Source organism: Erpetoichthys calabaricus, chromosome 2 (assembly GCF_900747795.2).
Source record: "Erpetoichthys calabaricus chromosome 2, fErpCal1.3, whole genome shotgun sequence".
Taxonomy (NCBI): domain Eukaryota; kingdom Metazoa; phylum Chordata; class Cladistia; order Polypteriformes; family Polypteridae; genus Erpetoichthys; species Erpetoichthys calabaricus.
In genome coordinates, this window is record NC_041395.2 from 72,882,369 (window position 1) to 72,906,972 (window position 24,604).

General features: G+C 37.7%; 2 protein-coding genes across 12 annotated transcripts in view; one reads left to right on the top strand and one right to left on the bottom strand.

Annotated features, from left to right (window-relative positions):
- The window catches only part of LOC114645969 (dickkopf-related protein 3-like), a 165,626-nt gene extending 164,727 nt beyond the window's left edge, over positions 1-899 (bottom strand). Inside the window, exon 1 of the mRNA XM_028793914.2 lies at positions 781-899. The gene's annotated coding sequence lies outside the window, so the exon portion shown is untranslated. The remainder of the gene's footprint in view (positions 1-780) is intronic.
- Positions 900-1,141: 242 nt separating this feature from the next.
- Positions 1,142-24,604, top strand: part of LOC114645970 (F-actin-monooxygenase MICAL2-like) — a 353,538-nt gene continuing 330,075 nt past the window's right edge. For 10 of the 11 annotated variants that reach the window (XR_007934100.1, XM_051922734.1, XM_051922737.1 and 7 more), the window contains exon 1: positions 1,142-1,290. The gene's annotated coding sequence lies outside the window, so the exon portion shown is untranslated. Of the gene's footprint in view, positions 1,291-22,941; positions 23,008-24,604 lie in introns of all 11 variants that reach the window. The other variant, XM_051922735.1, reaches the window with a different exon arrangement.

Below are 24,604 nucleotides of genomic sequence, written 5' to 3' on the forward strand. Positions count from 1 at the left end.
TGAGTGGTCATATTTAACATCAGAATGTGATTATTTTGTGATATTTTCAACGTAGAAACAGGGAAATGTTTTTAGCACTGCTGTCTCACAGCTCAACAATTTTAGGTCAAGACTCTGGATTAGCCACACTTTGCGTGGACTTGTAGTTCTTCTCCAATAACTGTGTTTTCCTCTCACATCCAAAGGCATGCAATGAAGATTATTTTACATTTAGTTCTGTGTAGATGTTTGCATACTCCAGAGTACATTCCTGCATTGCTAGATTCCTGCTTGCTACAAGTATATTTAAAATAAAGACGGTAACGTAACAATCTCAAACCTGGTTAAAAGAAATCAGTGCTGCTGAAGCACATATTTCGTAACCCCATTAAAAAACATCCTTGTCATGAACTCAGTGTAGGAAAATTTGGTTAGTTGCACAATCCGCCACATACTTCAAGAAGAAAAAATGTGCCTGGGTTGAAAAATACAGCTTAACACCGGGAAAGTTGTTGGGTGGCTTACTTTAAGTCCTTTGAAATTTAGTGTGTTCACGCGCGTTCGGGATTTAGGAGGTCATTCTAATTTAGCTTTCTTCACGATGACCAACCCGTCCGAGATGAAAGGATGAACGTTTTTAATTCGGTTAGTAGCAGGCTCCCTTCCATTCGGCGACACGCAGTGCAAGGCTGTTACCATGTTTAATTATTCAGACGATTAAGACGCTCGAGTTACAGCTTTCAATTAAACGTCTCTTATTATGTTAAGAAAAGCCTCACGGGTTCTGCAGTATATACCCACCCTTTCTGTTGAATATTTCTTCCGCACATAATTTCCTTGTTGCAGGAAATCCTGTGAACATTTTCTTCTTTGATAACGTACACTCACATATGAAAAACCTGGAGTGATCCACACTTTAAATATTTAATTTTCTAACAGTCGACGGGAAAAACGTGAAAAATTTGCAAGTTGGCGGAGAAGGTCGCACACTTCAAATCTCTCCGCATACTGACAAGTTGTAAAAAATGCTGACAGCAGCTGCAGAGGCGTGTCCCATTGGGTGTGTCGCACTCACGCTCTCGCGTAGCTCATTGGACGTCATAAGATAACCCCGCCTACTCTCCTGGGTGTGTACATCTGAAAGTTCGGCCGCGTTAGAAAGTCAAGCACTGATAGGGAGCCCGCGAGGGTAGATGCACGTTGGCGAATAGCTGCGGGGTCGTAGTTTGAGTTCGAGCAAAAGCCGAGTGACACGTCAAATGGAACTACCACGCACAGCCTCAGGAGCTCCGGTTAGCATTGGAGATTAAAGTAAGTCCCCAGCAGGAAATGCTTTTTTGTCTGTTGTGAAGACAGGCGTGGGATTCTTAAGATGAGCGGTTACTAAACATTCATCTCTCACGTTGAAGTCACGTTAGAAGGATGAGCAAAAATAGCCCCATTATTTTAAGAATGGATACCTCGGCTCTTGTTTCCCTATCGCATTGCATGCCAAGTGTACCGTTACACTAAATTTGCTCAGTGTAAAAGAGCACAGAGAAACAATTACTTCAGAGATGGTGGGGAGACTTTAGACGTTATGCCCGGTGCGCGTTTGGCAGGTAAATGCTTCAGATACCATTTATTGATATCTCCAACAGTTACGCGTACATAGTGCTGTGTTCACCTGTTTCGAATCCAAAGATAGCGACAACCTCTAAGCTCGAATGAGGGTTTAGAGCCAACATATTTTAAAAAGCAGCAATCGAAGTTTAGAACAACATTTATAAACAAAAGAACGAATGTATGGAAAATACTTAAATATTATACAGCTCACAAATGTGTCTTGGGCAAAAAATGTTACGGAGTAGCTAGACATACTGATTCACATACTGACACATAGACGGTCGAGCAGCCCACACAGAGGTAAAGGACGTGCTATATATACTGTAAGAAAAACATGTATGTGTACTCATCTAAACCCTAGAAAAGTTCTGAATTACATAATGACAGGTAGAATCAAACGAACATAAAGCAAATTATATATACGCGGAAAGGGAAAATATATACTGTAGAGTACACTGACAGATGCGTAGTTATTAGGGTGTAGAAGCATAGACAAGCCGACAACATGCTTCACATTTAAAAGTAGATCCGTGTATGTATGAAATCATTTGTAACTGATTGTACATATATGTGTATTCCTTCATTTTTTGAACCTTCTTATTCTATTACTCAGTCATAGCGTGGCGTAAGCCTATTTGTATAGTCCGGGAAACGGGACAGAAATCAACCATAAACGGGACGCCAGTTAATCTGGAGGAAAATATTTCAGAGACACGTACTCAACACTCAGTGGCACAGATTGAGAATACGTGAAGGTTAGTTCAACAAAACGAGAATCACGTATCAGCTGATTACTGCTCAGTAGCTCAGGCACAGTTTTTATTTTTTAACTGGAAGTATATGTATTCAGTGTATGTGTGTCTGTTAGCATATACATAACATACAGAGATTGGGGGATACGAGTGTGTATAATTCTGAAACTGAACAAAGCAATGCATAAATCCAAAATATTAAATATAATTTTTTAAATGAAAGACAAGGTTGGGGTGACTCACTGAAGTGAGTAATCATAAAGAAATTAATATAAATAAGTAAAGCAATACGTTTGCTTTACATTAACATCCCACTTCCCCTGCCTCTACTTCTCCCTCTTTCCTTCAATATTTCTGACTACACTACGACATTACCAGTTTGCTTAGCTCACTATCTGAATCTACACTCAGTTTGGATTTCGCAAGCTACAGATTATATAAACTTCATCCTTGGACTTCTACAGCTGTCAGCTCTTGGAAATATAACATCTATGATCCCCTCATCTTTTTAAAGAGTGTCAGGTGGGAACTCCTTTTCACTGCTTCACAGTTACATTATAAATCAGGTTTCCGTTCCCATCTTGCACCATTTGCATTGTGTTTTTTCTTCCACATTCTGCAGAGGCTGAAATTATGTTAACTTTGGAATAAAAATCAATGCAATCTAAATTGGTTGTGTATGGGCCTTGATAGATTACAATAACATGGATAAGCAGGTAATGAAAATAGAAGGAATGGTATATATATATTTAGACACAGCAGTAGAATCTCAATTACACATGTACGATTGTACTATGTAAATAACTAACACGAGCTGTTGTAATATAAACTTGTGATAAATGTGAATAAAGTGGAAGACGTGTTTAAAAAGAACATAAAAAATGTTCACATATAAGAGGGCAGCCATTTAGTCCATCAAACTTGTTTGGTTAGTTAGTAGTTAAATTGTTCCATTGTCTAATCCAGATTTTTATAGGTTCTCAAATTTTTATCTTCAACTGTATGACTTGCTAGTCATGTTTCAAATGACTCTTATGTGTGAAAAACTGTTTCCTGGTCAGTTAGTCAGCCAGCCAGTCATTTTCTAACCTGCGGGGGTCTTCTGAGCCTATTCCAGCTAGCATAGGGCCAAGGCTGGAACAAACCCTGGACATGGCACAAGTCCATCATAGGGCAAGCACACACACACACCCACTCCATCCACACTGGTTTTAGTCATAGCATGTTCCATTGTTTTACACCAGTGTTCTCTAAGGCCCGACTCTGATGGATCAAATTTATTAACATCCTCAGAAATATGAAGACCTAAATTTTGCCTCCTAGCAGCTTTGTCTGTTTCAGACTAAAGAGGTTTAATTTCTTTTTTTTTTTTAATTTTATTGTAATCATACAAATCGATCAATTTTTACAAAAAATAGGATTGAAAAACAAGTCGACCGCCACCCCTGAGAGAGAGAGCATGGCCAACGGGGTAAAACTTAAATTGATGAGTTTAATAGTCCAGTAGAGATGAATGGAGAGGAAAAAGAAATGCAGAGATAATTACTTCCTCGGTGCTTTAAGAGCTTATTCTAAAATTTTATTGATTATATCCTGCCAGGTTTTAAAAAAATTCTGTACAGTACCTCTAACTGAATATTTGAATTTTTTCCAGTTTCAAATAGTATAAAACATCGGTTACCCACTGACTTAAAAGAGGAGAGTTAGGATTCTTCCAGTTTAGCAAAATAAATCTGTGTGCCAAAAGTGTAGTGAATGCAATCACCGTATGTTTGTCCGTCTCAAATTTAAACCCATCTGGAAGAACACCAAACACAGCTGTTAATGGGTTAGGAGGGATTGTGACACCAAGGCTGTCTGAAAGGCACTTAAAAATTTTGGTCCAAAATGATATTAATTTGGTGCAGGCACAAAACATGTGACCATGGTTCTCTTGCTGAAGTGCCACAGATAAAAGCTTCTCCATCTTAAAATGCTTTCTACATTGGTTCCATATTCTGAGTGAGTGAAGCACAATTGGGTTATTAATATATTGGCGATAACTTGCATTTATTGGGGCACAAAGCAGGGAATATAAAGAAGTATTGCAGGATTTTACTTCTATTGCGGACCAGGCCTGTGTATGTTCATCTATTTGTATCAAGGTTTTTATAGCTTGTATGTTTGCTGCCCAGTAGTAAAACTGAAAGTTAGGTAGAGCCATGCCACCTTCTGCCTTAGGCCTTTGTAGGGTCGCTCTTTGGATACGTGGATGTTTTGAGTTCCAAATAAATGAGGTTATTGCTGAATCTAATTGCTTAAAAAATGATTTATTGATGTATATTGGAATATTTTGAAATAAAAAAAGAAGCTTAGGAAGAATATTCATCTTAACAATGTTAATTCTTCCAGCTAGAGTGAGATGAAGGGTTGGCCATCTATGCAAGTCTTGCTTAATTTTTTCTATACAGACGGCGAAATTTTATTGATAAAGAGCTTTGTGTTTACTTGTGATGTTTACCTCTAGGTATTTAAACTGATATGCAATAATAAAAGGAAAGGTATCCAATATGATATTGTGAGCTTGAGAATTCACTGGAAAGAGTACACTTTTATTCAGATTAATTCTGAGACCAGAGATCTTTTGAAATTCTGTAAGTGCTGTTAAGACTGCAGGCACAGACTTTTATGGGTCTGATATATACAGTACCATATCATCTGCATATAGAGAAATTTTCTGTTCCAGTCCTTCTCTGATAATCCCATTTATCTGATCAGCATTTCGACAGTGAAATGCCAGTGGTTCAATGGCGATTGCAAATAGCAGTGGTAAAGAGGTTTAATTTCTATACCTTCTCAGTGTGTAACATACACTTTAGCCCCAAGATTCATTTAGTTTCTTTGCACAACTTTCTGAGCTAATGTGCCTTTTTTGTAGCATGGTGACCAAAACTGCACACAGTGTTCCAGATGTGACCTCACTTTCACTTTATAAGCAATCTAAGAATATCGTCCATTGCCTTATATCCAACACCTTTTACAAGGGGGAGTCAAGGTAAACTTAGACAATTTATTTGAAAATGGAACCAACCTTTTCAAAACTGATAAATGTAATTTCTCAATGTAGTCTCCACCCTTCTCAATGCACTTGAGCCACCTGCCTGGAAGTGCCTGGATTCCATTAGAGTAAAATTTGTTGAACACTACATGCCGAGGGGTACTACAGTCACTAGTGCAAGTTATTGTGACTTGCTGGAGACCAATGTGAAAGACTGCTATCTGATCCAAGCTGCAGGGACTGCTGTCTCAAAGAGTCCTTTTGCTTTAAGACAGTGCCCAGCCACACACTTCTAAGAAAACCAAGGCATGTCTGGAAAAAACTGAAGTTTGAGGTATTACCACATCCTTATTCACCAGATTTGGCACTGTGTGTTTTCCCTCTTTTTGGACCACTAAAAAAAACATCTGGATGGTTATTGATGTAAGACAGATGACAACTTGAAAAAAGTGATGCACGAGTGGCTGCGCGGACAAGACAATACCTTTTATTCTGCAGGAATCCAGGCACTTCCAGGCAGGTTAGCGCAAGTGCATTGATAAGGGTCGAGACTGCATTGATAAGGGTCGAGACTACATTGAGAAATGACATTATCAGTCTTGTTAAGGTTTGTTCCATTTTCTAATTTTAGCTGGACTCCCCCTTGTGTAATATGACCTCATATTTTATTTGTCATTTTAATGTTTTTTCAAGTTGACTAGAGTAAGTATTTGAGTCAGTGTGAACTCCCGAATTGCTTTAGGGATTTATTGCAGTAGGAAAGTATCCATATGTGTAAATATATTAACATTAATCCATATTACTAAATCCATATTACTAAACGAGAATGGTAAACCGGATATGGACACAGGGACTTGGGCCGTGGACGCAAAAGACGTAGTGCGCAGGCGCCACACAAAGCCCCCCTTCAACCAACGGAAAAAGAAGAAATGAGGTGCCGCGCCCATAGCACACAAAAAAAAGGAGTCAGACGCAGGCGCCACACAAACCAATGGCACACGGCGCCACACGAAGCCCATAGCACACGAAACGGGACGCACACAAAAAAGAGGATTCAGACCCACGACACACAAAGCCCCCCTCCACTAACAGAAATAAAAAATGAGGCAACGCGCCCCTAGCACACAAAAAAAAGGAGTCAGACGCGAGCGCCACACAAAGCCCATTGCACACAAAATGGGACAGACTACGGACATAGCACACGAGACGGGACTGACTACGGATTTCACACACTAACATAAATAAGAAATGAGACACAAAGCACCCCTCCACTAACAGAAATAAGAAATGAGGCAACGCGCCCATATCACACAAAAAAGAGGAGTCAGACACACGCCCCAAAGTGAAACGGGACAGACTACGGACTCCACACACGGTCACCCATCGAGCCCGAGATAGCACATTCCACGCACTTCTGAAAAAACGCACGCCGACAAAAGACGTCATACATAAACAACAACAGACTGGACTACAATACATATACAGGCGCGACACCTGATGGGTAATAATACGAAGAAATGAACAGTCTGTATTAAACATACGTCATCTGAACACATTCAAACTATACAGCATAGGTGAATCTCATTACAGAGATGCACTATTAACCATACAACCACAGAAAAGGCTCCATATTAACAGTGAGTGTGATCCTCCTTATTACTTATCCATATTACTAACAATAAAGAACAAACAAGTCATGAATTCACTATCACGGGTACAAAACGATACGGCTCGAGTAACGGGACCACAAACACGAACCCGCATGAAAAAAAACAATACACGTCGGCGCCTACAACGCGCTTCTGAAACCGCGGAAGAAAAAATGTCTCGGCTCCAAAAACGCAAAGCTCAACTAACACGTCAAAGACATGAACGACAAACACCTGCTAAACGATTCCGCCAGTTGTCTGACAACGCGTTCAATAATGAGTCCACTATTCATGAAAATTCATTGGGATTAATGAATGTCATTTGCAATCATTGTCATTCACTTAACTTCCCTGAAGAAACAACTGGCAATACAAGTAATGAATTTACACGTTGTTGTCAAAAGGGTCAAGTTAGACTTCCTCCAGTAGAAAGCAAAGTAAAACGTCATAAACAGGTTAAACGAGTTGGCCAAACACATGGACAACAGGTTACAGATAATGAAGACCGGAATTCAAAAGCTTCAAAAACAAGAGCTCGAATGACCGAAATACAAACTGAAACGGGAAACACTACGGGGTCCGCAGTACTCCACTATGCACCGCATAATCGTACGGACGAGGCTCCGTATTAACAGTGGAGAGCCCCAGAGTGACACGGGCGAGCGCTACATATTAAACGTGTGTCATCCTCACACGTGGCTGCCCAGCGGGCACGGGTTCAAAACGCCGGGGGTAGGCGAGCGAAGCAAGCAGGGGGCGGAGCCCCCTTGTTAAGAAAATACTGGAAGCAGTGATAATTTGCAACAGTGTATCTTTTACAGTGTCTGAAGTAACTCAGATATACTTCACATATTGTCAGACCTATTTTATCCAATCCAGAGTTGTTGGAGACTTAAGCCTAACTTAGGGGTTTCAGGTACATGTCAGGAAATGGTCCTGGATAGGGTGCCATTCCACTGCAGGATCAACTGACACACACATTATCCCATTCGCAGAAGGCCATTTTAGAGTTGAGTAACCTTGGTCTTTGGAAAGGAAACTGAAATACCTTGGGGAAAAAAATATTTTCAGACATGGGGAGAATGTGCATGGTCCACATAGATAATGAACAGCTATGATGATTACGTCCTGGACGGGGTTCTGATTGTAGCAGTATTGAGCATTGCACCACTCTGCCTAGTAAAATAAAAATTGATGGTTTATAATGTTTTCTACTAACAGTTTTAAAGTTTGTAATGTAACCTTGGGGAAAATTGCATATCTCAGTGATCTGAGTGGTGGATATTTATGCACGCAGTTCCTTATCAAGTGGCAGCCCTACTAAACATTAGCAATACCTGGGAAACCATTTTGGGAGCATTCACAACAAGCACTGCTGTGATAGGCAGATTACAAACATCCTGTGTTGGCATTTAACTTACTTTGGGTAGAGGCAATCTAACTTCTACATGAGCTGTTTGAATCATAATAGTTAAAAACCTGCAAGTAAATAGCAACAGAAAAGTGGACAAAAACAGTCATGTTTTATTTGGTATTGAGTTTTTCTGAAATATTTATCTATTCTAGCCTCTGATAAAACTTTTCAAATGTGATGATTTAATTATGTTTAAGAGACTGTGTATTCATTTGGATAGATACACTCATTATAACACTAATCAGGGCTTCTGCTGCCAAGTCCAAAATTTTTAATACATTTTTTTTGAAGAGAAGATGGATTTTTAATAAAATTTAGCTGCTCTCCTTGATTACCTATATTAATTCACGAAATGTTAAAGGTCATCTTACATTCTCAAAAATAGGTCCCATTTCCTGTGTCTTTGTAGTTAGAATATCAGCTTCATTGTTTCTCATAGATTAAAAATTAAATTGTTAAAAAATATGTAAAATATTCTATGGTGGCGGCACGGTGCCGCAGTGGGTAGCGCTACTGCCTCGCAGTAAGGAGAACTGGATTCGCTTCCCGGGTCCTCCCTGCATGGAGTTTGCATGTTCTTCCCGTGTCTGCGTGGGTTTCCTCCGGGTACTCCGGTTTCCTCCCACAGTCCAAAGACATGCAGGTTAGGTGGATTGGCAATTCTAAATTGGCCCTAGTGTGTGCTTGGTGTGTGTGTGTGTGTCCTGTGGTGGGTTGGCGCCCTTCCCAGGATTGGTTCCTGCCTTGCGCCCTGTGTTGGCTGGGATTGGCTCCAGCAGAACCCCGTGACCCTGTGTTTGGATTCAGCGGGTTGGAAAATGGATGGATGGATGGATATTCTATGGTTTACCTTTTTAAATGTAGGAAGTACTACAAAATTAGTACTTGACTTCAAAGTAGGAATGTTATGCAGAAGGATGTTCTAAAGTGGTCAACCTGTCCTGTACTCTAGCAATATGCTATGCATTTTCTGACATGAATACTAATAGTAAAAGGTGCAGATTCAGCCTTCCTCTTCTGAATATGAAAGAAGGTTTGTGCTGGCAAAAAGTCTTTGTTTCTTTTAATGCCTTAATATGTTAAAAATGTTACACCAGTGTTCAAAAGTGACATCAATGGTGAATTTTAGTTCACGTTGGAAATTAGAATTTAAAATACAAATCATTAAAAATTGAAAGCACAAGTATTGACTTAAGCATCGTAAGTATTAAAATGAGCCCATATGTTGAAAAGGGCAAACTTCATCCCCTTTTATTACTATAAGATAAGCCTGAAATACATTATTTATTATTTTAAACTGGAGTCCCTAAAGTAGGGATTTGTGTTTAAAACTAGAGCTCTTTACATGTGGATTTAATTCCAGCACCTGCTGGGCAGACTTGACGCTAAGGGCTTTTCTAATATCTGATATTAATTTGCCTGTAAAGCTAATCTTTATTTAGCTTTTTTCCAGAGAACTACCAATACAAAGTTTTACAAAAATGATTCAACAAAAGAAAATAATCACCATACTGTTAAAATAAAATGACTTACAAAATCAGTCAATGTTGCCTTAAATATTTTGATTTTTTTAACTTACAGGCTATAAATCTTTGTTCACTGTTGTGGTTGTGTGTTCTGTGTTAGTGTTGGCTGTTCTTCCATTCTGGAATAAATTATGTCAGGCATGTTGTTAACTGTTATTTTGATTAAAGTTGTTTGTGATTGTGCTGTGATGTGTTTCACAGTAGAGTGATATCCAGAAAGTATTAATACCTTTCTCGCATGGGATGCCAGGATTGCCTACTGCTGCATTGTAAACCTAGTGTAAATTGGACTAAGAACTTTCCACTCATTTCTTTCTTTTACAGGGTTGTAGATTGTCAAGTTAATCTGATTGCCAAGTACATCTAGGCTAGAATTGATTAAAATCTCCCGCTATATCACTATGTCACCCTTTAAGTAAAGCAGTAATCAAAAATGAATATTACATAGAGCCTAAGCCTGTTTTCTTTAGTTATTGTCTAGTAGCTTGAATAATGCACCTTCGCTTGTATAGACTGGCTTTCAAAAGATCATAGCCTGTTGGGTTTGGGAAAGCAGGTGTTGTGGATAATTATTCATTCAAGATAAAACAAACATTTCATTCAGGATATAACACATAATATGTACATTGTAAATGGAATGCATTACCTTATCACAAGTCTGACAGAGACATGTTGGAGGTTTTGAGCAATGTGACAAATTATGTCAGTTCAATGAGTGTAGGTGAATTTCTGTTGGCTCATAACAGAGAATGTCCAATATTTATTGTTTTGCTTACATTACTATGATGAGTTTGTCTTGGATCTGACAGAAACAATATTGTACTTTTGCCAAAAATAGTCAACACATTCCACTCCCAGTTTTAAAAATGGTATTAAAAGTATTGAGCATTCTTTTCTTCCAAGAGGCAAACCATCTGAATTGGTAGAAAACTGAGGCAGCTGTTCTGAAATTTGTATAGGACCATATTTGTGCTTATGGTCTTGCAAATGCTTCCTCAGGTTGTTTCCATGTTGCTGTTATTTCTCAAATGCTAGTAGTTTGCAATAACTGGTATTCTGGGAAAAAGTATTGAATTAATTTCTGTTTATTTTTGTATAGTGCTCTTCACTTAGAGCACAATCAGAAAGCAGTAACAAGGTCATAGGTAAAATACAATTACAAACAAGGTATTGGTGTCTCCATCGTAGTGTTTGATCAGAAGGTTCCCGAGATCTGAGGTCGGAGCTGCAGGAAGCAGCGCTCAGCAGCTGTATTAGCAGAAAATCTAATTCTAGGCTTACATTTTTTAACAACCATTAAAAATGAAACTTAAGCAGTTTGAAGTGTTTGTCACGGAAAAAGTTACTGGACTTTCTATTATTATCTTGCTGTAATTTCCAGGCAGTAGTCCATTATGGATATACCACATTTAATACAGTCTGACTTTAAGAATAGAAATGTTTATACTAACTCAGTTTTTAATTAGTGGCTAATTTAATTAACTGATCAATTTTTATACCTTATTTTGCCTGGTCATGATCAAGGGAACCCAGAGCTTGTCCTGGCAGCAACATTAAAAAGCATGTTCATGCCCTGCCACTTCTTTATAGTGCCCATTTACTCACAGAACCTTCATAGGGTCAGTTTCATGTAACTTGCATACCATGTCTCTCTGTTGTGGAAGTCCTCAACAGACATCAGGAAAACATGCAGTGCAGTGCAAATTAAAATTGAATTGACCTTCAAGTGCTGTTAGGTTGCCATATATCACCTATTCCAATGCAATGATTCTTGCAATGCACATTGTTAAATATACAGATGTACTGTCTTCGGCGTCACCAATTACTGTACACTTAATTTTTAAAGGTTTTTAGTTGATAGTGTGGCTACTATAATTCATATTTATTTAATTACAAAAGTTGTCCTAGATAAACAAATTGATCTTGCTACAAATGGAAGAAGTAGCATTATGTGTACTTTATCATTATTGTATATTTGCTGATGTGTTCATCACTTTCAGCTATAGTATATAATAATGTGAATAGTGCTATTGGAAAAAAAAAAGTTGTTGTATTGTGTCTCTTCAGATTTGTGTTGTGTTCAGTGTGTTCTAACACTGGAATGTTGTGAAAAGCACATTTATATGTGATAAGCTTGGTAAGAGTATGGATAACATTAACTCATAAAGACATTTTACAGTGACTCTCACAATTGATCTTGACTTGGCTAAGAGATTTTCTTATCAATCCTGAAATGAACTCATTTAGAGGAACAGTTGTACATAAATGTAATTTCTGTTATTTATACTGTACTACAGAACAGCTGTGTAAATTGTGTAAAGTTCATTACACAGGTATGTTATTCATCTTCATACGGCATATTGTCCTGAAGTTAAATATTTCTTGTTTACAAATTTTGCTGTTTAGTAGGTACTACAGGTGAAAAAGGCAAGTGCTCCTGGATATGAGTCTGACAGTTATCTCAGATAGTTTGGAAGAGCTACTTTATGACTGCAGTTGTCACACTTTCCATTTACACTATAAAGTCTCACTTAGATATTATGCTTCTAGTAGCACTTCATCTGGATAGTATTACAGTATAAATACTCATGATCCAGAGAGATAAAATAGAGTTAAATCATTATGAAGCTTGCAGTGGTCATTCATGGAAACTTAAGTACAGCAAACAAGAAATATATCAGACTTACTTCCCTTCAAAATTTCAAGATGTCCAGTTCTGCAATCAGCACAGAACTGTCAGAAACCAACCAACTACATTCCAGAATTAAAAGAAGTGGTCTTCTTGGAAGAGTTGCAACCAAAAAACTGTTCATCTGAGGTTGAAATAAAGCCAAACAACTCCAAAAGATTGGGAGTTGCAGAAAAATGGGAAAGGGCTCTGGGCTGATGAGTCAAAATTTAACAGAAGGCAGTTTTTCTATCTAAAAGCTTTAGAATGGTACATTACATGAATGTATATTTGTGGGCAACAGTGAAGTATGGTGTAGGGTTGAGGCTGCATTTCTGCAAATATAGTTGGTGAATCAAACAAAATTAGCGACCTTTAATTGGTAACTTGAGATCATGCAGTTAAGCTGTAGCCATGGAACTACAAGTTGACGTCCAAAACCTGTAGGTCACATTGTCATAAGCTTCAGAGGATATAGAGAATGTTGGTTGTGCTTACCTTTATAATGTGTTTTATTTTGACTATATTTTACTAGTTTCAGTTTTACATTATCCTTTATAAATCAAATATTTCTTCGTCAAATTGTTATGTTTTATATGATTTTTTTCATATCATATGGTTCTGAAGCTTGGAAAGTAATTTGTGTGGTTGAAAATATATTCCATTTACTGTGTTTACTTCCCATTTATGAAAGATACTTTTATATACAATATCTCTAGAAAACTTAGAGTAGATAAAGTACCTTACACGCTCGTGCCTCCTTTAAGTAGTTGGGAGCTACAGAACTGGAGTCACACAGGCCAATAGGCTTGGAGCCTGGCAAATCTCCAGCCTTATTCTCCAGTCTGTCATTAATGCAGCTGGGGGAATGCACTTGTGTTTTTGTTTATGGTAGCCTGGCTCTTTAAATCCATTTCCTTTTTGAAGGTGTCGTAACAGATGGAGGTAGGACCATATTAGGGATGGCTATGGTTAAATGAATAAGCAAATGCCTGTTTGTAAAAAGCTCCTTATTAAAAATAATAGTAGATTGACTATTATACATTTAGGAGCATGAGGCAGAAGTGAGATGAAAATTTACCTGTACCTGTTTAATTCAGAAAGAGGCAACAACATTTAAAAATACAGTCCACAAATGTTCCAGCAATTTATTTATTTTTTATTCTAAAAGTCCTAATGCAGAACTGCTGCTAAATTAGGCTTGCAGAGCAGTTCACCATTAAAAAATATGTATTAGACAAGATTTGTTCAATGGTTTGCCCTTATCATAGTCAAAAGTATATAATGGGGAAAAAATATTTGTGCTGGTATACTCTCAGAAAAATGCTACATAAAATAAACATTGCCTGATAACTAGTTGGAGTTGTGACAGATTCAGTCTTTTCATGAAAGAAAGCATCAAAAAGGTCAATTGTTCAGTTTTTAAGTAAGGCACAGAGTATTTTCAAAGGACATAGATAAATATTCTGGACAAATAGGGTTTGCATACCAGTGTCCCATGTTTGTTTGTGAGTCACAAAGTGCCAAATACTCTCATAGTAAATAAAGGTGTAGAGCACACGGGTTGCTGTTTTAAACATGGCTAACTTGACTTGTGATCTTGTTTCATTCCTGCCAAATGCACACACTTGTGTAGGGACAATATAAACAAGATTAACAAGAAAATTCAAAAGGGGACAAATGTATTATATTTGACTGAATCTTGATAGGGAAAAAATAAAATTATAATACAGAGAAAAAAGGATAGAATTTTCTCTTAGGCCCTGGCAAAGTTCCCCTTCCAGGCTGTGGACTGAAAAGCAAGTTCTATCAAAAATTATGTGGTGTTTCCAATGAAATTGATAAAGTAACGATGGAGCATGCACACCTTTAGCAGGTATCCTGGACTGTTCCCCAGGGCTGTAACCCTTCCCCTGGAGAATCAGATATTGAATACAAAACCCTATACAATGGGAATCTATAACTTTTTAATTTCATATTCTAGCTCCTTCACCATCATAAGTGGAGAGGGTGCCACAGGTGCAGGTATACACATTGATGTTAACAGGTTTAAAGCAAAGTGTAACATTATCACATTCAGAATCCTTGAAATGAAGGATCTATATGAGTATGACTAAACAAAGCCAAATGATATTTATTAGTTTACTGGTCCTTATAACAATCCTGAAAGGACTGATAAACTTGAGGGCTAGCTTCTGTGATTGAATCCTCAGTCTTGTGTCTCTATTAGATAGACTCCTGTGTAGCTTGATATTTAGAAATATCTTTCAGGCTTTAATCAGTGAATTTTTTAACAGAGCAGCCAGTTTTCTTCATGTTCTTGTATACTCTAGACCTCCCATATTATTTAGGATCTGCAATACTAGAAATCATATTGGATGCTGATAAAGCTGACTAAAAGGGGGGGGGGGGGGGGGTTCTATAAACTGATAGTCCATTACCCCATAACAGGGATAGCTGGATGGTACTGAAGGCACTGGTGAAATCAAAAAACATTATCTGCACAGTGCTACCAGCTTTGCCCAGATGAGAATAAGCTTTGTGGAGCAAACAGATAATTGCATCCTCCACTCCAATACAGTACAGGATGTTTTCCACAGCAACAGCACATTCTGTAGCCTTAGATTAAGACTGAACAGGTGGCAGAGAACACCACAAAGTTGGTCAGCACAGGCCTTAAGAACTCTAGGACTGACTCCTTCTGGTTCCACATGTTTTCCTATGTGTAGCCTCCTCAGTTGTCTCCTTACTTGCTCTTTAGTTATGGACAGCCAATACTGATGGTGAGAGGTGGACTCATCTCTGGCCATTTCAGTTTATGTGGTAGGAGCCGTTGATGTAGTAGGGATGATGTGGGAAGACTGGTCATTGGAAGAATGTGGCAGTGGGAGGGATAAGCTGTCAAAAATTGGTTCAAGGGGTTAGATTTGGTCACATCCCCATCTAGCACCTATGCCCTGGATTGCTTGAGTCTAGTAATTATACCCAGTCCATTTCAGACATCTTCCATTCTATTCTTAGTGAGTTTGTTTTCTATTTTAGCTTTGTAAGCTTTCTTTCCTTCACTCAGCTTTTTCTTAAGCACTTGCTGTCTGTCCTTCAAAACCTCTTTGTCGCTGGATTTTAATGCTGTCTTTTTCTCATTCAGGAGACCATAATCTTGGAATTGTTTGAAAGCAACATACTATGTTTAGGGTACTACAGTGTAGACATAAAAGTTAACATTGTCTGTGAGTCAGTGACTGAGTCCCCCATTATAAACTCTGTGTGACTAACACATCAATTCCTAGTCTGTCATTTGGAAGCTGTCATTCAGAACCATTTCAGCCTCAAGACTCCACTTTATCATTATTCTGTTGGTAACGGGTTGCTGTCTGATAATAGCTTGTAGCTGGGACTAAGATGAATCAGGTTGTGATGAAATCTGCCCAATGGAGGCAGTAGTTTACACTAAAAGGCATCCTTAACTGTTGAATAAAGCAGGTCCAGCTTGTTATTTCCTCGAGTGGAACACAACACCAACTGATAAAAATTTATCATTGTTCCTTCCAAAGTCACATGGTTGAAGTCACCACATATTCTGCCGAGCAAGTCATTATTATAGTATTGATGACAGAATGAATAATTTCCATTGCTAAGTTCCCATTTGGATACGGCAAATAATGTGGACGAATTTCATAGCCAATGGAGACTGATGTCCATAAAATAAAAAAAAAAATAAGTGGATACAACACATCACAGAATATTTTTACTTGTACAGTAAAACTTCTATTATCTGTCACTCGATTAACTGTCAGTCTCCATTAACCGTCAGGGCCAAAAAAAAAAAAAAACATTGCACATGCCAGCGTCTACTTGTTACTGTACTACTACTGCCGTGCAGTACGCTGTGATCTGTGCACATTAGAATAACTGTCCCTTGTGCTAGCACATAGTGTTCTTCCCCAGCACCATAGTATCTGTTATTTACCTTCAGTTTTAATAGCATTTCGTAGTTTTCCTCATTTGTTATAATTAATCTTCCATACATTGTTATGACCGATAAACATATGCATGTGGTATTGGAATTGTCACAAAAAATTAAAATTATTAAACATTTATGAAATGCGAAAGTGCTTAAAGTATTGCTTCAGTTTACGGAGTAGGAACAACAACAGTGAACGATATAAAGCATGATGCCGACAAAATTGAAAAACATATCGATAATGGAAACCACCGATGGTAATGTTATTCTATATTAATGTTAATGTTGTTCTGTATTGTAATTTTCTTTTTAAAGTCTGCTATATTATGTTTTATTAACATATTGTAATGTGCAGGCAGCTTGTGATGCTCTGTGTGGGAGCAGAAAGGGTGGAATGAATGCTGTAAGTGATGGGACAGGGTGAAGGGCTTTTGTTCTTTAAGGGACTAACATGCCTGTTAAGAGATGAGTGACAGGAGAAGTTAGGAGAAAAAGGAAGGTGCAGCGGAAGGAAGTTTTAAGTAGGGAGTCAGGAGTCAATAAGCAGGAGTGTTTGTGGTACAGAGATAAAAAGAATGTAAGTGGCAGGAGATAAACTGATTGGTAGGAAATGCTTTATTTTATTGTTTTGGAGGTGTGCTCTATAACCCAGGTAAACAGAGTATAAGACAGGGCACCATTTGTTATGGAACTAAGACTCCCAAGTAAAACGTAGAAAACTCCTTTACCTCTGAGTTGTGTTTACTTATTATGCTGGTCATTACAGTATTATATGAATTTATTTAATTTTGGTAATACAATGTTATATTTTGTTTTGTAAATAAATATGACTATTTTCTAATCTGCAGTATATCAGTTTAAAGTACCTGTTCTGTTATCCCTTTTCTCTTATCCGTCACAGCCTCGGTCTCAATCCCTGACTGGTAATCAAGGTTGTACTATACCTCAATGCAACATCCATATACTGTATGTATCTTGAGAAATTTAAACAAACAATTGTACACTGTCTAGTCAAACTTTTTAAATTTGAAATATTTTCATTTTTACTATTAGTTGACAGCCCTACTGAAAAATAAGGATTCATACAGCATAAAGATTATAGTATATACAAATGTGTTAACATTATGATCTATTAATATTCCCAGAGAATAGCGATATACTTAATCTTTTTTTTTCCTTTTCTTCATTAGGTTTAGGAGAATATATTACATTGTGTATGGTGCAGATCACTTAAACATGTAATAATTGATATCATTTTCCACATTCAATTAAAATTTATCATCATCTCCAAGCCAAAGAGCCATGAAATAGGATAATGTGTTGGGTTGTCAGTCAAAGTATTGAAGCATTTAAGACAGGGGTGTCAAACTCAAGGCCTGCAGGCAGGATCTCGCCTGTGGATTTTTTAATGCTGCCTGTGTCATCCATATACAAAACATCTTGCATTTCCTCAAAAGACACCCTTTAATGTTGCTTTGATGTATTAATCGGATCTACGTATAATTTTACTGCATTTCATTTACACCATCCATTCAAATGCATTTTCAATCTTCGATTGTGTTTGCTTTTGCAGCACAGCACATCGTGGCTACTGAACTGTTAGAAAAGAAACTACAAACAGAAAAAATGTAAGATGTCATAGTCTCATATAGATAGATAGATAGATAGATAGATGTATATAAATTGGCCAATTTGCTCACATCTTAAAGCTACATGGAAGTCAGGGCCAGCCACTCTTCCTCAGTCCTGACAAGTCTGTAAATTTGAAAAACAGATTTCAGGCTTTCAGACTTGCATATCCTTCTTTTGGCTGATGCCAGATGTATGTATTCATGATACTAAACTTATTTCTGATTGTGAAAATCTTATTCAGCTTGTGGTAATTCAAGAATACAAAGTTATTTTTCTACTAGTGGACTTGACTGTTTACTCTGCTATACACTATTGTTTAGAAAAGTTTGTAACTTATTTTAGAAGAGTAACATGAAGCATCAATATGCATCGGAAAATGAAAAATGAAAAGAGACAACTGCACGTAGAATACAGTTTTTCAAATGTAAACATACAGAAATAAAAGTAATGTCAGTTACTTGTAGTAGTGATGGCATAAAAACATACAAGACGGACCATTACCAAATGCATCTTGTGAATGGCTGTGCAGTGCATTTACAGTAAAATGGTCAAAAACTACTTACGTTTCACTATAACTTACAAAGAATTCATTAAGTTCAGCAATTCTAGTGACTTCGGGTCAGGTTGGGGAGCATGCACTGGTACAGCACGTTGCTGCACCCACTATACGACGAAACACCTCGAGATCCTGGTTGGCAGCCCCCCAGGCAGACATGCGGTCCAGTCCCACCCTCCGGAAATGACCCTCTATCTGTCGCAGCCAGGTGTTACGTGGGTGTCCCCTTGGCCTGGTCCAGCCACTCGGGTCTTCAACAATGAGGATCCTGTGAGCTGGATCTCCCTCGGGTATTCCCGCCACATGGCCATAGTGCAGTAACTGATGCTGCCTCACAATGCAGGTAATGCGCCTCCTTTGGGACTCCATGAGCAATTGCTAATTCGACACAAAGTCAAACCAGTGGTACTCAAGGATTCTCTAAAGAAACACAGTACCAAAGGAGTCCAGTCTTCGTCTCAGGTCACTGGACTGTGTTCATGTGTCGCAACTTTATAGCAAAACAGGAAGCCCCAGGACTCTAAAGACTTGGACTTTCGTCCTTTTGCATAGGTATTGGGAGTGCCACACACCCCTTTCCAGCGACGTCATGACCCCCATGCTCTCCCAATCCGTGTACTGACTTCGTAGGAAGAGTCACCAGAGGCATGAATGCCACTGCCAAGGTAAGTAAACCTCTCGACAAGGTCGACACTCTCTCCGCAGACAGACATACTGCTGATGGCTGTGCCTAAGAGGTAATTAAAGGTCTGGGTCTTGGTTTTTATTCAGGACACTCGCAAATTCAGACACTCAACTCCTCGCTCAGTCCCTCAAGAGCCCTGATCAGAGCCTCCATTGACTCCGCGAAGATCACAGCGCCGTCGGTAAATTCAAGATAGGTGAATTTTTCTTCACCAACAGATGCCCCACTGCCACTGGACCCCATGACCTTGCCCAACACCCAGTCCATAGAAGCATTGAACAGAGTAGGAGCAAGAACACACCCCTGACGAACCCCAGAATCAACTGGGAAAAACGCAGAGGTTCTGCCTCCACTCTGCACAGCACTCACAGTACTAGTGTACAGGCTGGCCATGATATCCAGCAATCTTGAGGTCCCTTAGTGATTTCATGCAAAAGAAATTAAAAAGGGTTATTATGTGTATTTTTGTATATAAAATTGATAAAACACAGGTACTGTATAGGTACAATTGAAGTTACTCCTCAAGAATTATGGATGACTTGATTAGTACAATGTAAAATAAGTCTGTAAAATGCATTGAATTAAAAATCTATCTAAAGAGCAATAACTATAATACAATTAATGGTTACAAATTATTTAAAACAAATTTACGCTGAGTGGCAGCTGCCAATATCAATTAATAGTTTCCATATGTAAGAATATTTTGTGAATAATTGTTGTATTTCTATAGACTCACAATGACACTGACTTAAAACGTGGAATATCTGTAAAAATAATGTACCGGTAAATCGTATAATGCAAAAAATGTAGAATCCATATATTACCTTAAAGTTCTGGTCAACCTCATGTAGTTTTTTTCTCATTATATTTCAAAAGTAAAAAAAAATCTAACAATAAAACGCTTTAATAAATAAATATATAAATAAAAGACTACTTTTATAAATTGTTTATCATTACTTTATATTTTATTTAACTAAAAGTAATGTGTACTAATCTAATTAACTGTTTACACCATCTGATTCTGGTGAATTTCTTACTATAGCAGTCATTCTGAAACTCAGTCCTGGCGGCTCAGTGTGGCTGCAAGTTTCCGTTCCTACCAACTGTGAATGCTGCAAGGCTGCAACTACTTCTGGGTCAGCCCAACTAATGTGTTCATTGGTAAATAATAGAGAATGAAGACTACAAAAACTAAATAAAAACATGCTAAATGATTCCCATGTAATATTGCATAAATGATTGGTACATTCTAATAAAAAATACCAAACTTAATTTAATCTTTGATCCCAACACATAAAAACCTGGAAATAACAGCTTGCTTAAGAGTCCAATTAAAAACTGACCTTGGTTGAAACAAAAACCTACAGCGAAAACACATGCATTTCATTTGAAATCTAAAGTAACATTATTAGGTGACAGTGTCCTTTTTCAAGTCTGTTAAAATCAGTGCTCTTTTTTTTTTTGGTGAAATAATAGGGCCCTGATAAAGTGTACGCAAAAACCCCTATGACCTGATTCCATTCTGCATTGGGTGTATATAGTGATATTTGACCCTTGGAAATGGAGCCCTTCTTTTTCATATAGTCATGATACCCCCAACACATTATGTTAAACACAACACATGCTACACAGAAGCAGTGTTGGTTGTGCTTGTTGAGAAAGCCTGACATTTTAAACATGTTCTAGGAGACCTTTATATATATATATATATATATATATATATATATACTGTATATGGAATTGTTCTGAACTGTACTGTGTTATAATCGTGATTTCTTTTGGAATTTGAGTAAACATAAAACTCACGGAAGCAGATAGCATTGTTTAAGATTACACAGCTGTGCACCACCAATTTACATGATTTTCTTTGGGAATGTATGATTCTATGGCATAGTATTATACTTCATTTATCAGTGACCCCACTGCACTTCGTTTACAAAGAAATACATTCTGTGCACAAAAGTATTCCTATCAATCCATCCTTTATTAATTCAGCTTAATCCAGTTCAAAAACAGGAAGGCAGGAACTAACGGCAGAGCAGTAGTGTATTACAGGACACTCTCACTTCCTATACCAACTCTGGTCATATTTATAGAGTTATAAGTTTACCAACCATACATGTCTTGGTAAGTTATATGGTAGGACTTGATAGTAGTATAAATGTTTTCCTGCATGCAAGCACATTTTTAGATGTTGTGCACTTACACAGTCCATTAGCAGTGCAACATATCACAAAATGGGTTTGATTAATCATTGTCATTTTCTAAGTAGGAGAGATATTTTAATGAAATAAAGAATGGTAGAACACAACAAATTCCTCACCAGTGCTGGCATATAAAATGTACAAATATGGAATTTCTAACTATCATGCCATCATTTTTTTTACAGATGGTTAGATTGGTGGTATTTGACATTTCTGTGTACTGCTTTAAAGCTTTTTCTTATGAAAACACTGTTAAGCAGCAAAAATTGAAATGATCTCCTTTGATTTCAAAAACAAAACCTTAGCCTAGATTACAGAACTCTTGTACTTTGCTTTGTAGAGATTCCTTCTATCGAGTAGCGATTTCTAACAGTGGAAGTGTGCATTGTGGTTTGCCCAGGATGTTTTTTGCAGTTTTAATTAAAGGAAATAAAATGACAATGTGTATGGTGAGCTGTGGTTTTGTGCTTTGGTTTGTTCAGACATGCAAGCAGTTTGTGTGCTCATGTTTATAGTAGCTTCAACACAAATTGCTATGTGATGATTTAAACAACTCTGATGTTGATTTTTTTTTTGTTCCACTAACTCATAAATATCAATGCATTTTTACTGGCTTGCATTTATTTTGGTACTCAGTTTTTGGATTGTGTTGGAATAGGCTGAATTAGGAGCCAGTGAACCAAAATTCTTTTCTGATCTGGTAAGTGATAAGTGAAGGCATCTTGTTTTCTATCAGTGATGTTATGTGCTGCAGGGTTAATTATGTACTTTTTCTTTAGTCAGCATCATTTGTTGTTTCATTGCCTCAATTATGTGATTATATTACAGGCACAAAAGGTGCTTCTTGCCATTGCTGTTTTAGCTTTTCATCCTTTTGCCGGGTTTAAGCTGCAGTTCTGTCCAACTAGATAAATATCGCTGTTTGATACTTGGCATAAAAAAGATATGCAATAGGCTGCCTTTTGTACTAGCTTCCTTTTATAGATTGTACAATTCGTGATTTTTTTTACAGTTTTGTAATACCAGTACTTGTCTGCACATGTTGAAGGGTTTATTTCAGACACTTTACTAAAATGGGACATATTTCTTGGATGATGTTTTAGCTGCTAAAGGAGGTGCTTGTATAGTGTTGGTCAATTACCTCAAGAGGTGTTTGAACAGATCACTTAATCAAAAATATGAACGATGCACCCCCTGTTGTTAATTTATTGTTCCAAGTTTATACTGTTTGTATGTCCTAACAAACTGTTTATTTTTTGTCCATTTCTAGTATTTTTTGTAGAGCAGTGCACTGCAGTCCTTGAGGAGACCCATTGATCATGAACATGCAGTACATGTGAGCTGAAATCTGTTACTTTGTCCTAGTTATTTGCAGGGCTTACCATTTAGTTTCTATTAAAATATTATCTTTTTTATCTTTTAAAATATTTATGTCTGATTCTCTTGTATTTCTTTACATATCACCTACTAATAGGGATTGGCTTATTTTAGGACTACCTGGTGGGCCACTCTCTGTCTGGGGCATGGTGTTAAATTATACTGTGAGACAGTGACCGAGAGAGAGAAAAAGATGCAACATAAATGGCCTGAAGTGCATTCTCAGTGTGCCTGTCAAATCACATGATCTAACCAGCATTTGCAAACTAACTGAAAAAGAATTTAAATTACCCCAATAAGGGAAAACAATGTGTAAGAAAATTTGTGATGTATGAGCAGAGGTAGGCCCATACCTTGGGTAGAGCAACGGAGGTGGCAATCCTGGCATATGCACATGAATGTTGCCCTGCTGAGTGCTGTATTTCATTCCTCCTTAACAAACTTTATTTAAATTCAATCTTTAACTGTCTCTTAAGGAATAAATTGTAGTTATTTCTTCCAGTGACTGTGGCTAAAAAAATTTTCAAAGCATCACCAACACTTCACCTCCATATGTTTGGGCATTGTATTTTTGCAGCAAACGCAGCAAGAGCTGTTCAATTGTTGGCTCAAACTGAATCCATTTGAAGTGGTCAGTGATTAACTGCCATAAGGGTAGGCAATTTATAATTAAAAACATGGATTAAGTAGGTCCTGTTTGCTAGAAATCCAAATTAAGTTCTTAGGACAGATAATGTTAACTTGAGTTTTTGTTGTTTTGTTCTTTGCTGTCACCCTACTCTGTGGTTTATTGGGTTAATTTGGAGTGATTGCTGGTAATGCGGAACTTAACTGCTTATTCTCAGCAGCTTATTCTTGCAGGTCTGTGATTACAGGAAGATCTAGTATTTTAAAAGGATACAGTGATATATGTCATTAAACCTGATCAAAAAGATAATATTCCATATTTTAATTTAATTAGGCACTTGTTAATTTCCTGTGTTGGGCTGGCGCCCTGCCTGGGGATTTGTTCCTGCCTTGCGCCCTGTGCTGGCTGGGATTGGCTCCAGCAGACCCCCGTGACCCTGTGTTTGGATATAGTGGGTTGGATAGTGACTGACTGACTGACATGTCAAATTCACTGGCAAACCTGGCACACATCTGTTGCACTAGATTGGATAAACTACAATGTGTAAGAGAGCTTTTAAATGGTGAAATTATATCGGACCACTTTTATTTTTGTGAAGCTTTGATGAAAAAAGGACTTTTCTGTTTGAATTTTTTAAGAAGCAGTATGTCTCAAAGCAGAGTGAATGGGGTAGTTTTGATCTCCAATCAAAAGGAACTAGCATTTGATATGATTGAATGGAACTACTGTACCTTTTCACTACATTAGAGAAATTTGGGTTTGGCCCGAATATTTGTGCATGGATCAAACTACTGTATACCAATCCAGAAACTTCAGTTTGTATTAACAGCATTTGCTCAGACTACTTTAAACTAGAACATGGTACCAGACAAGGATGCCCCTTGTCACCACTGCTATTTGCAAAATCCATTGAACCACTGGCAGTTCA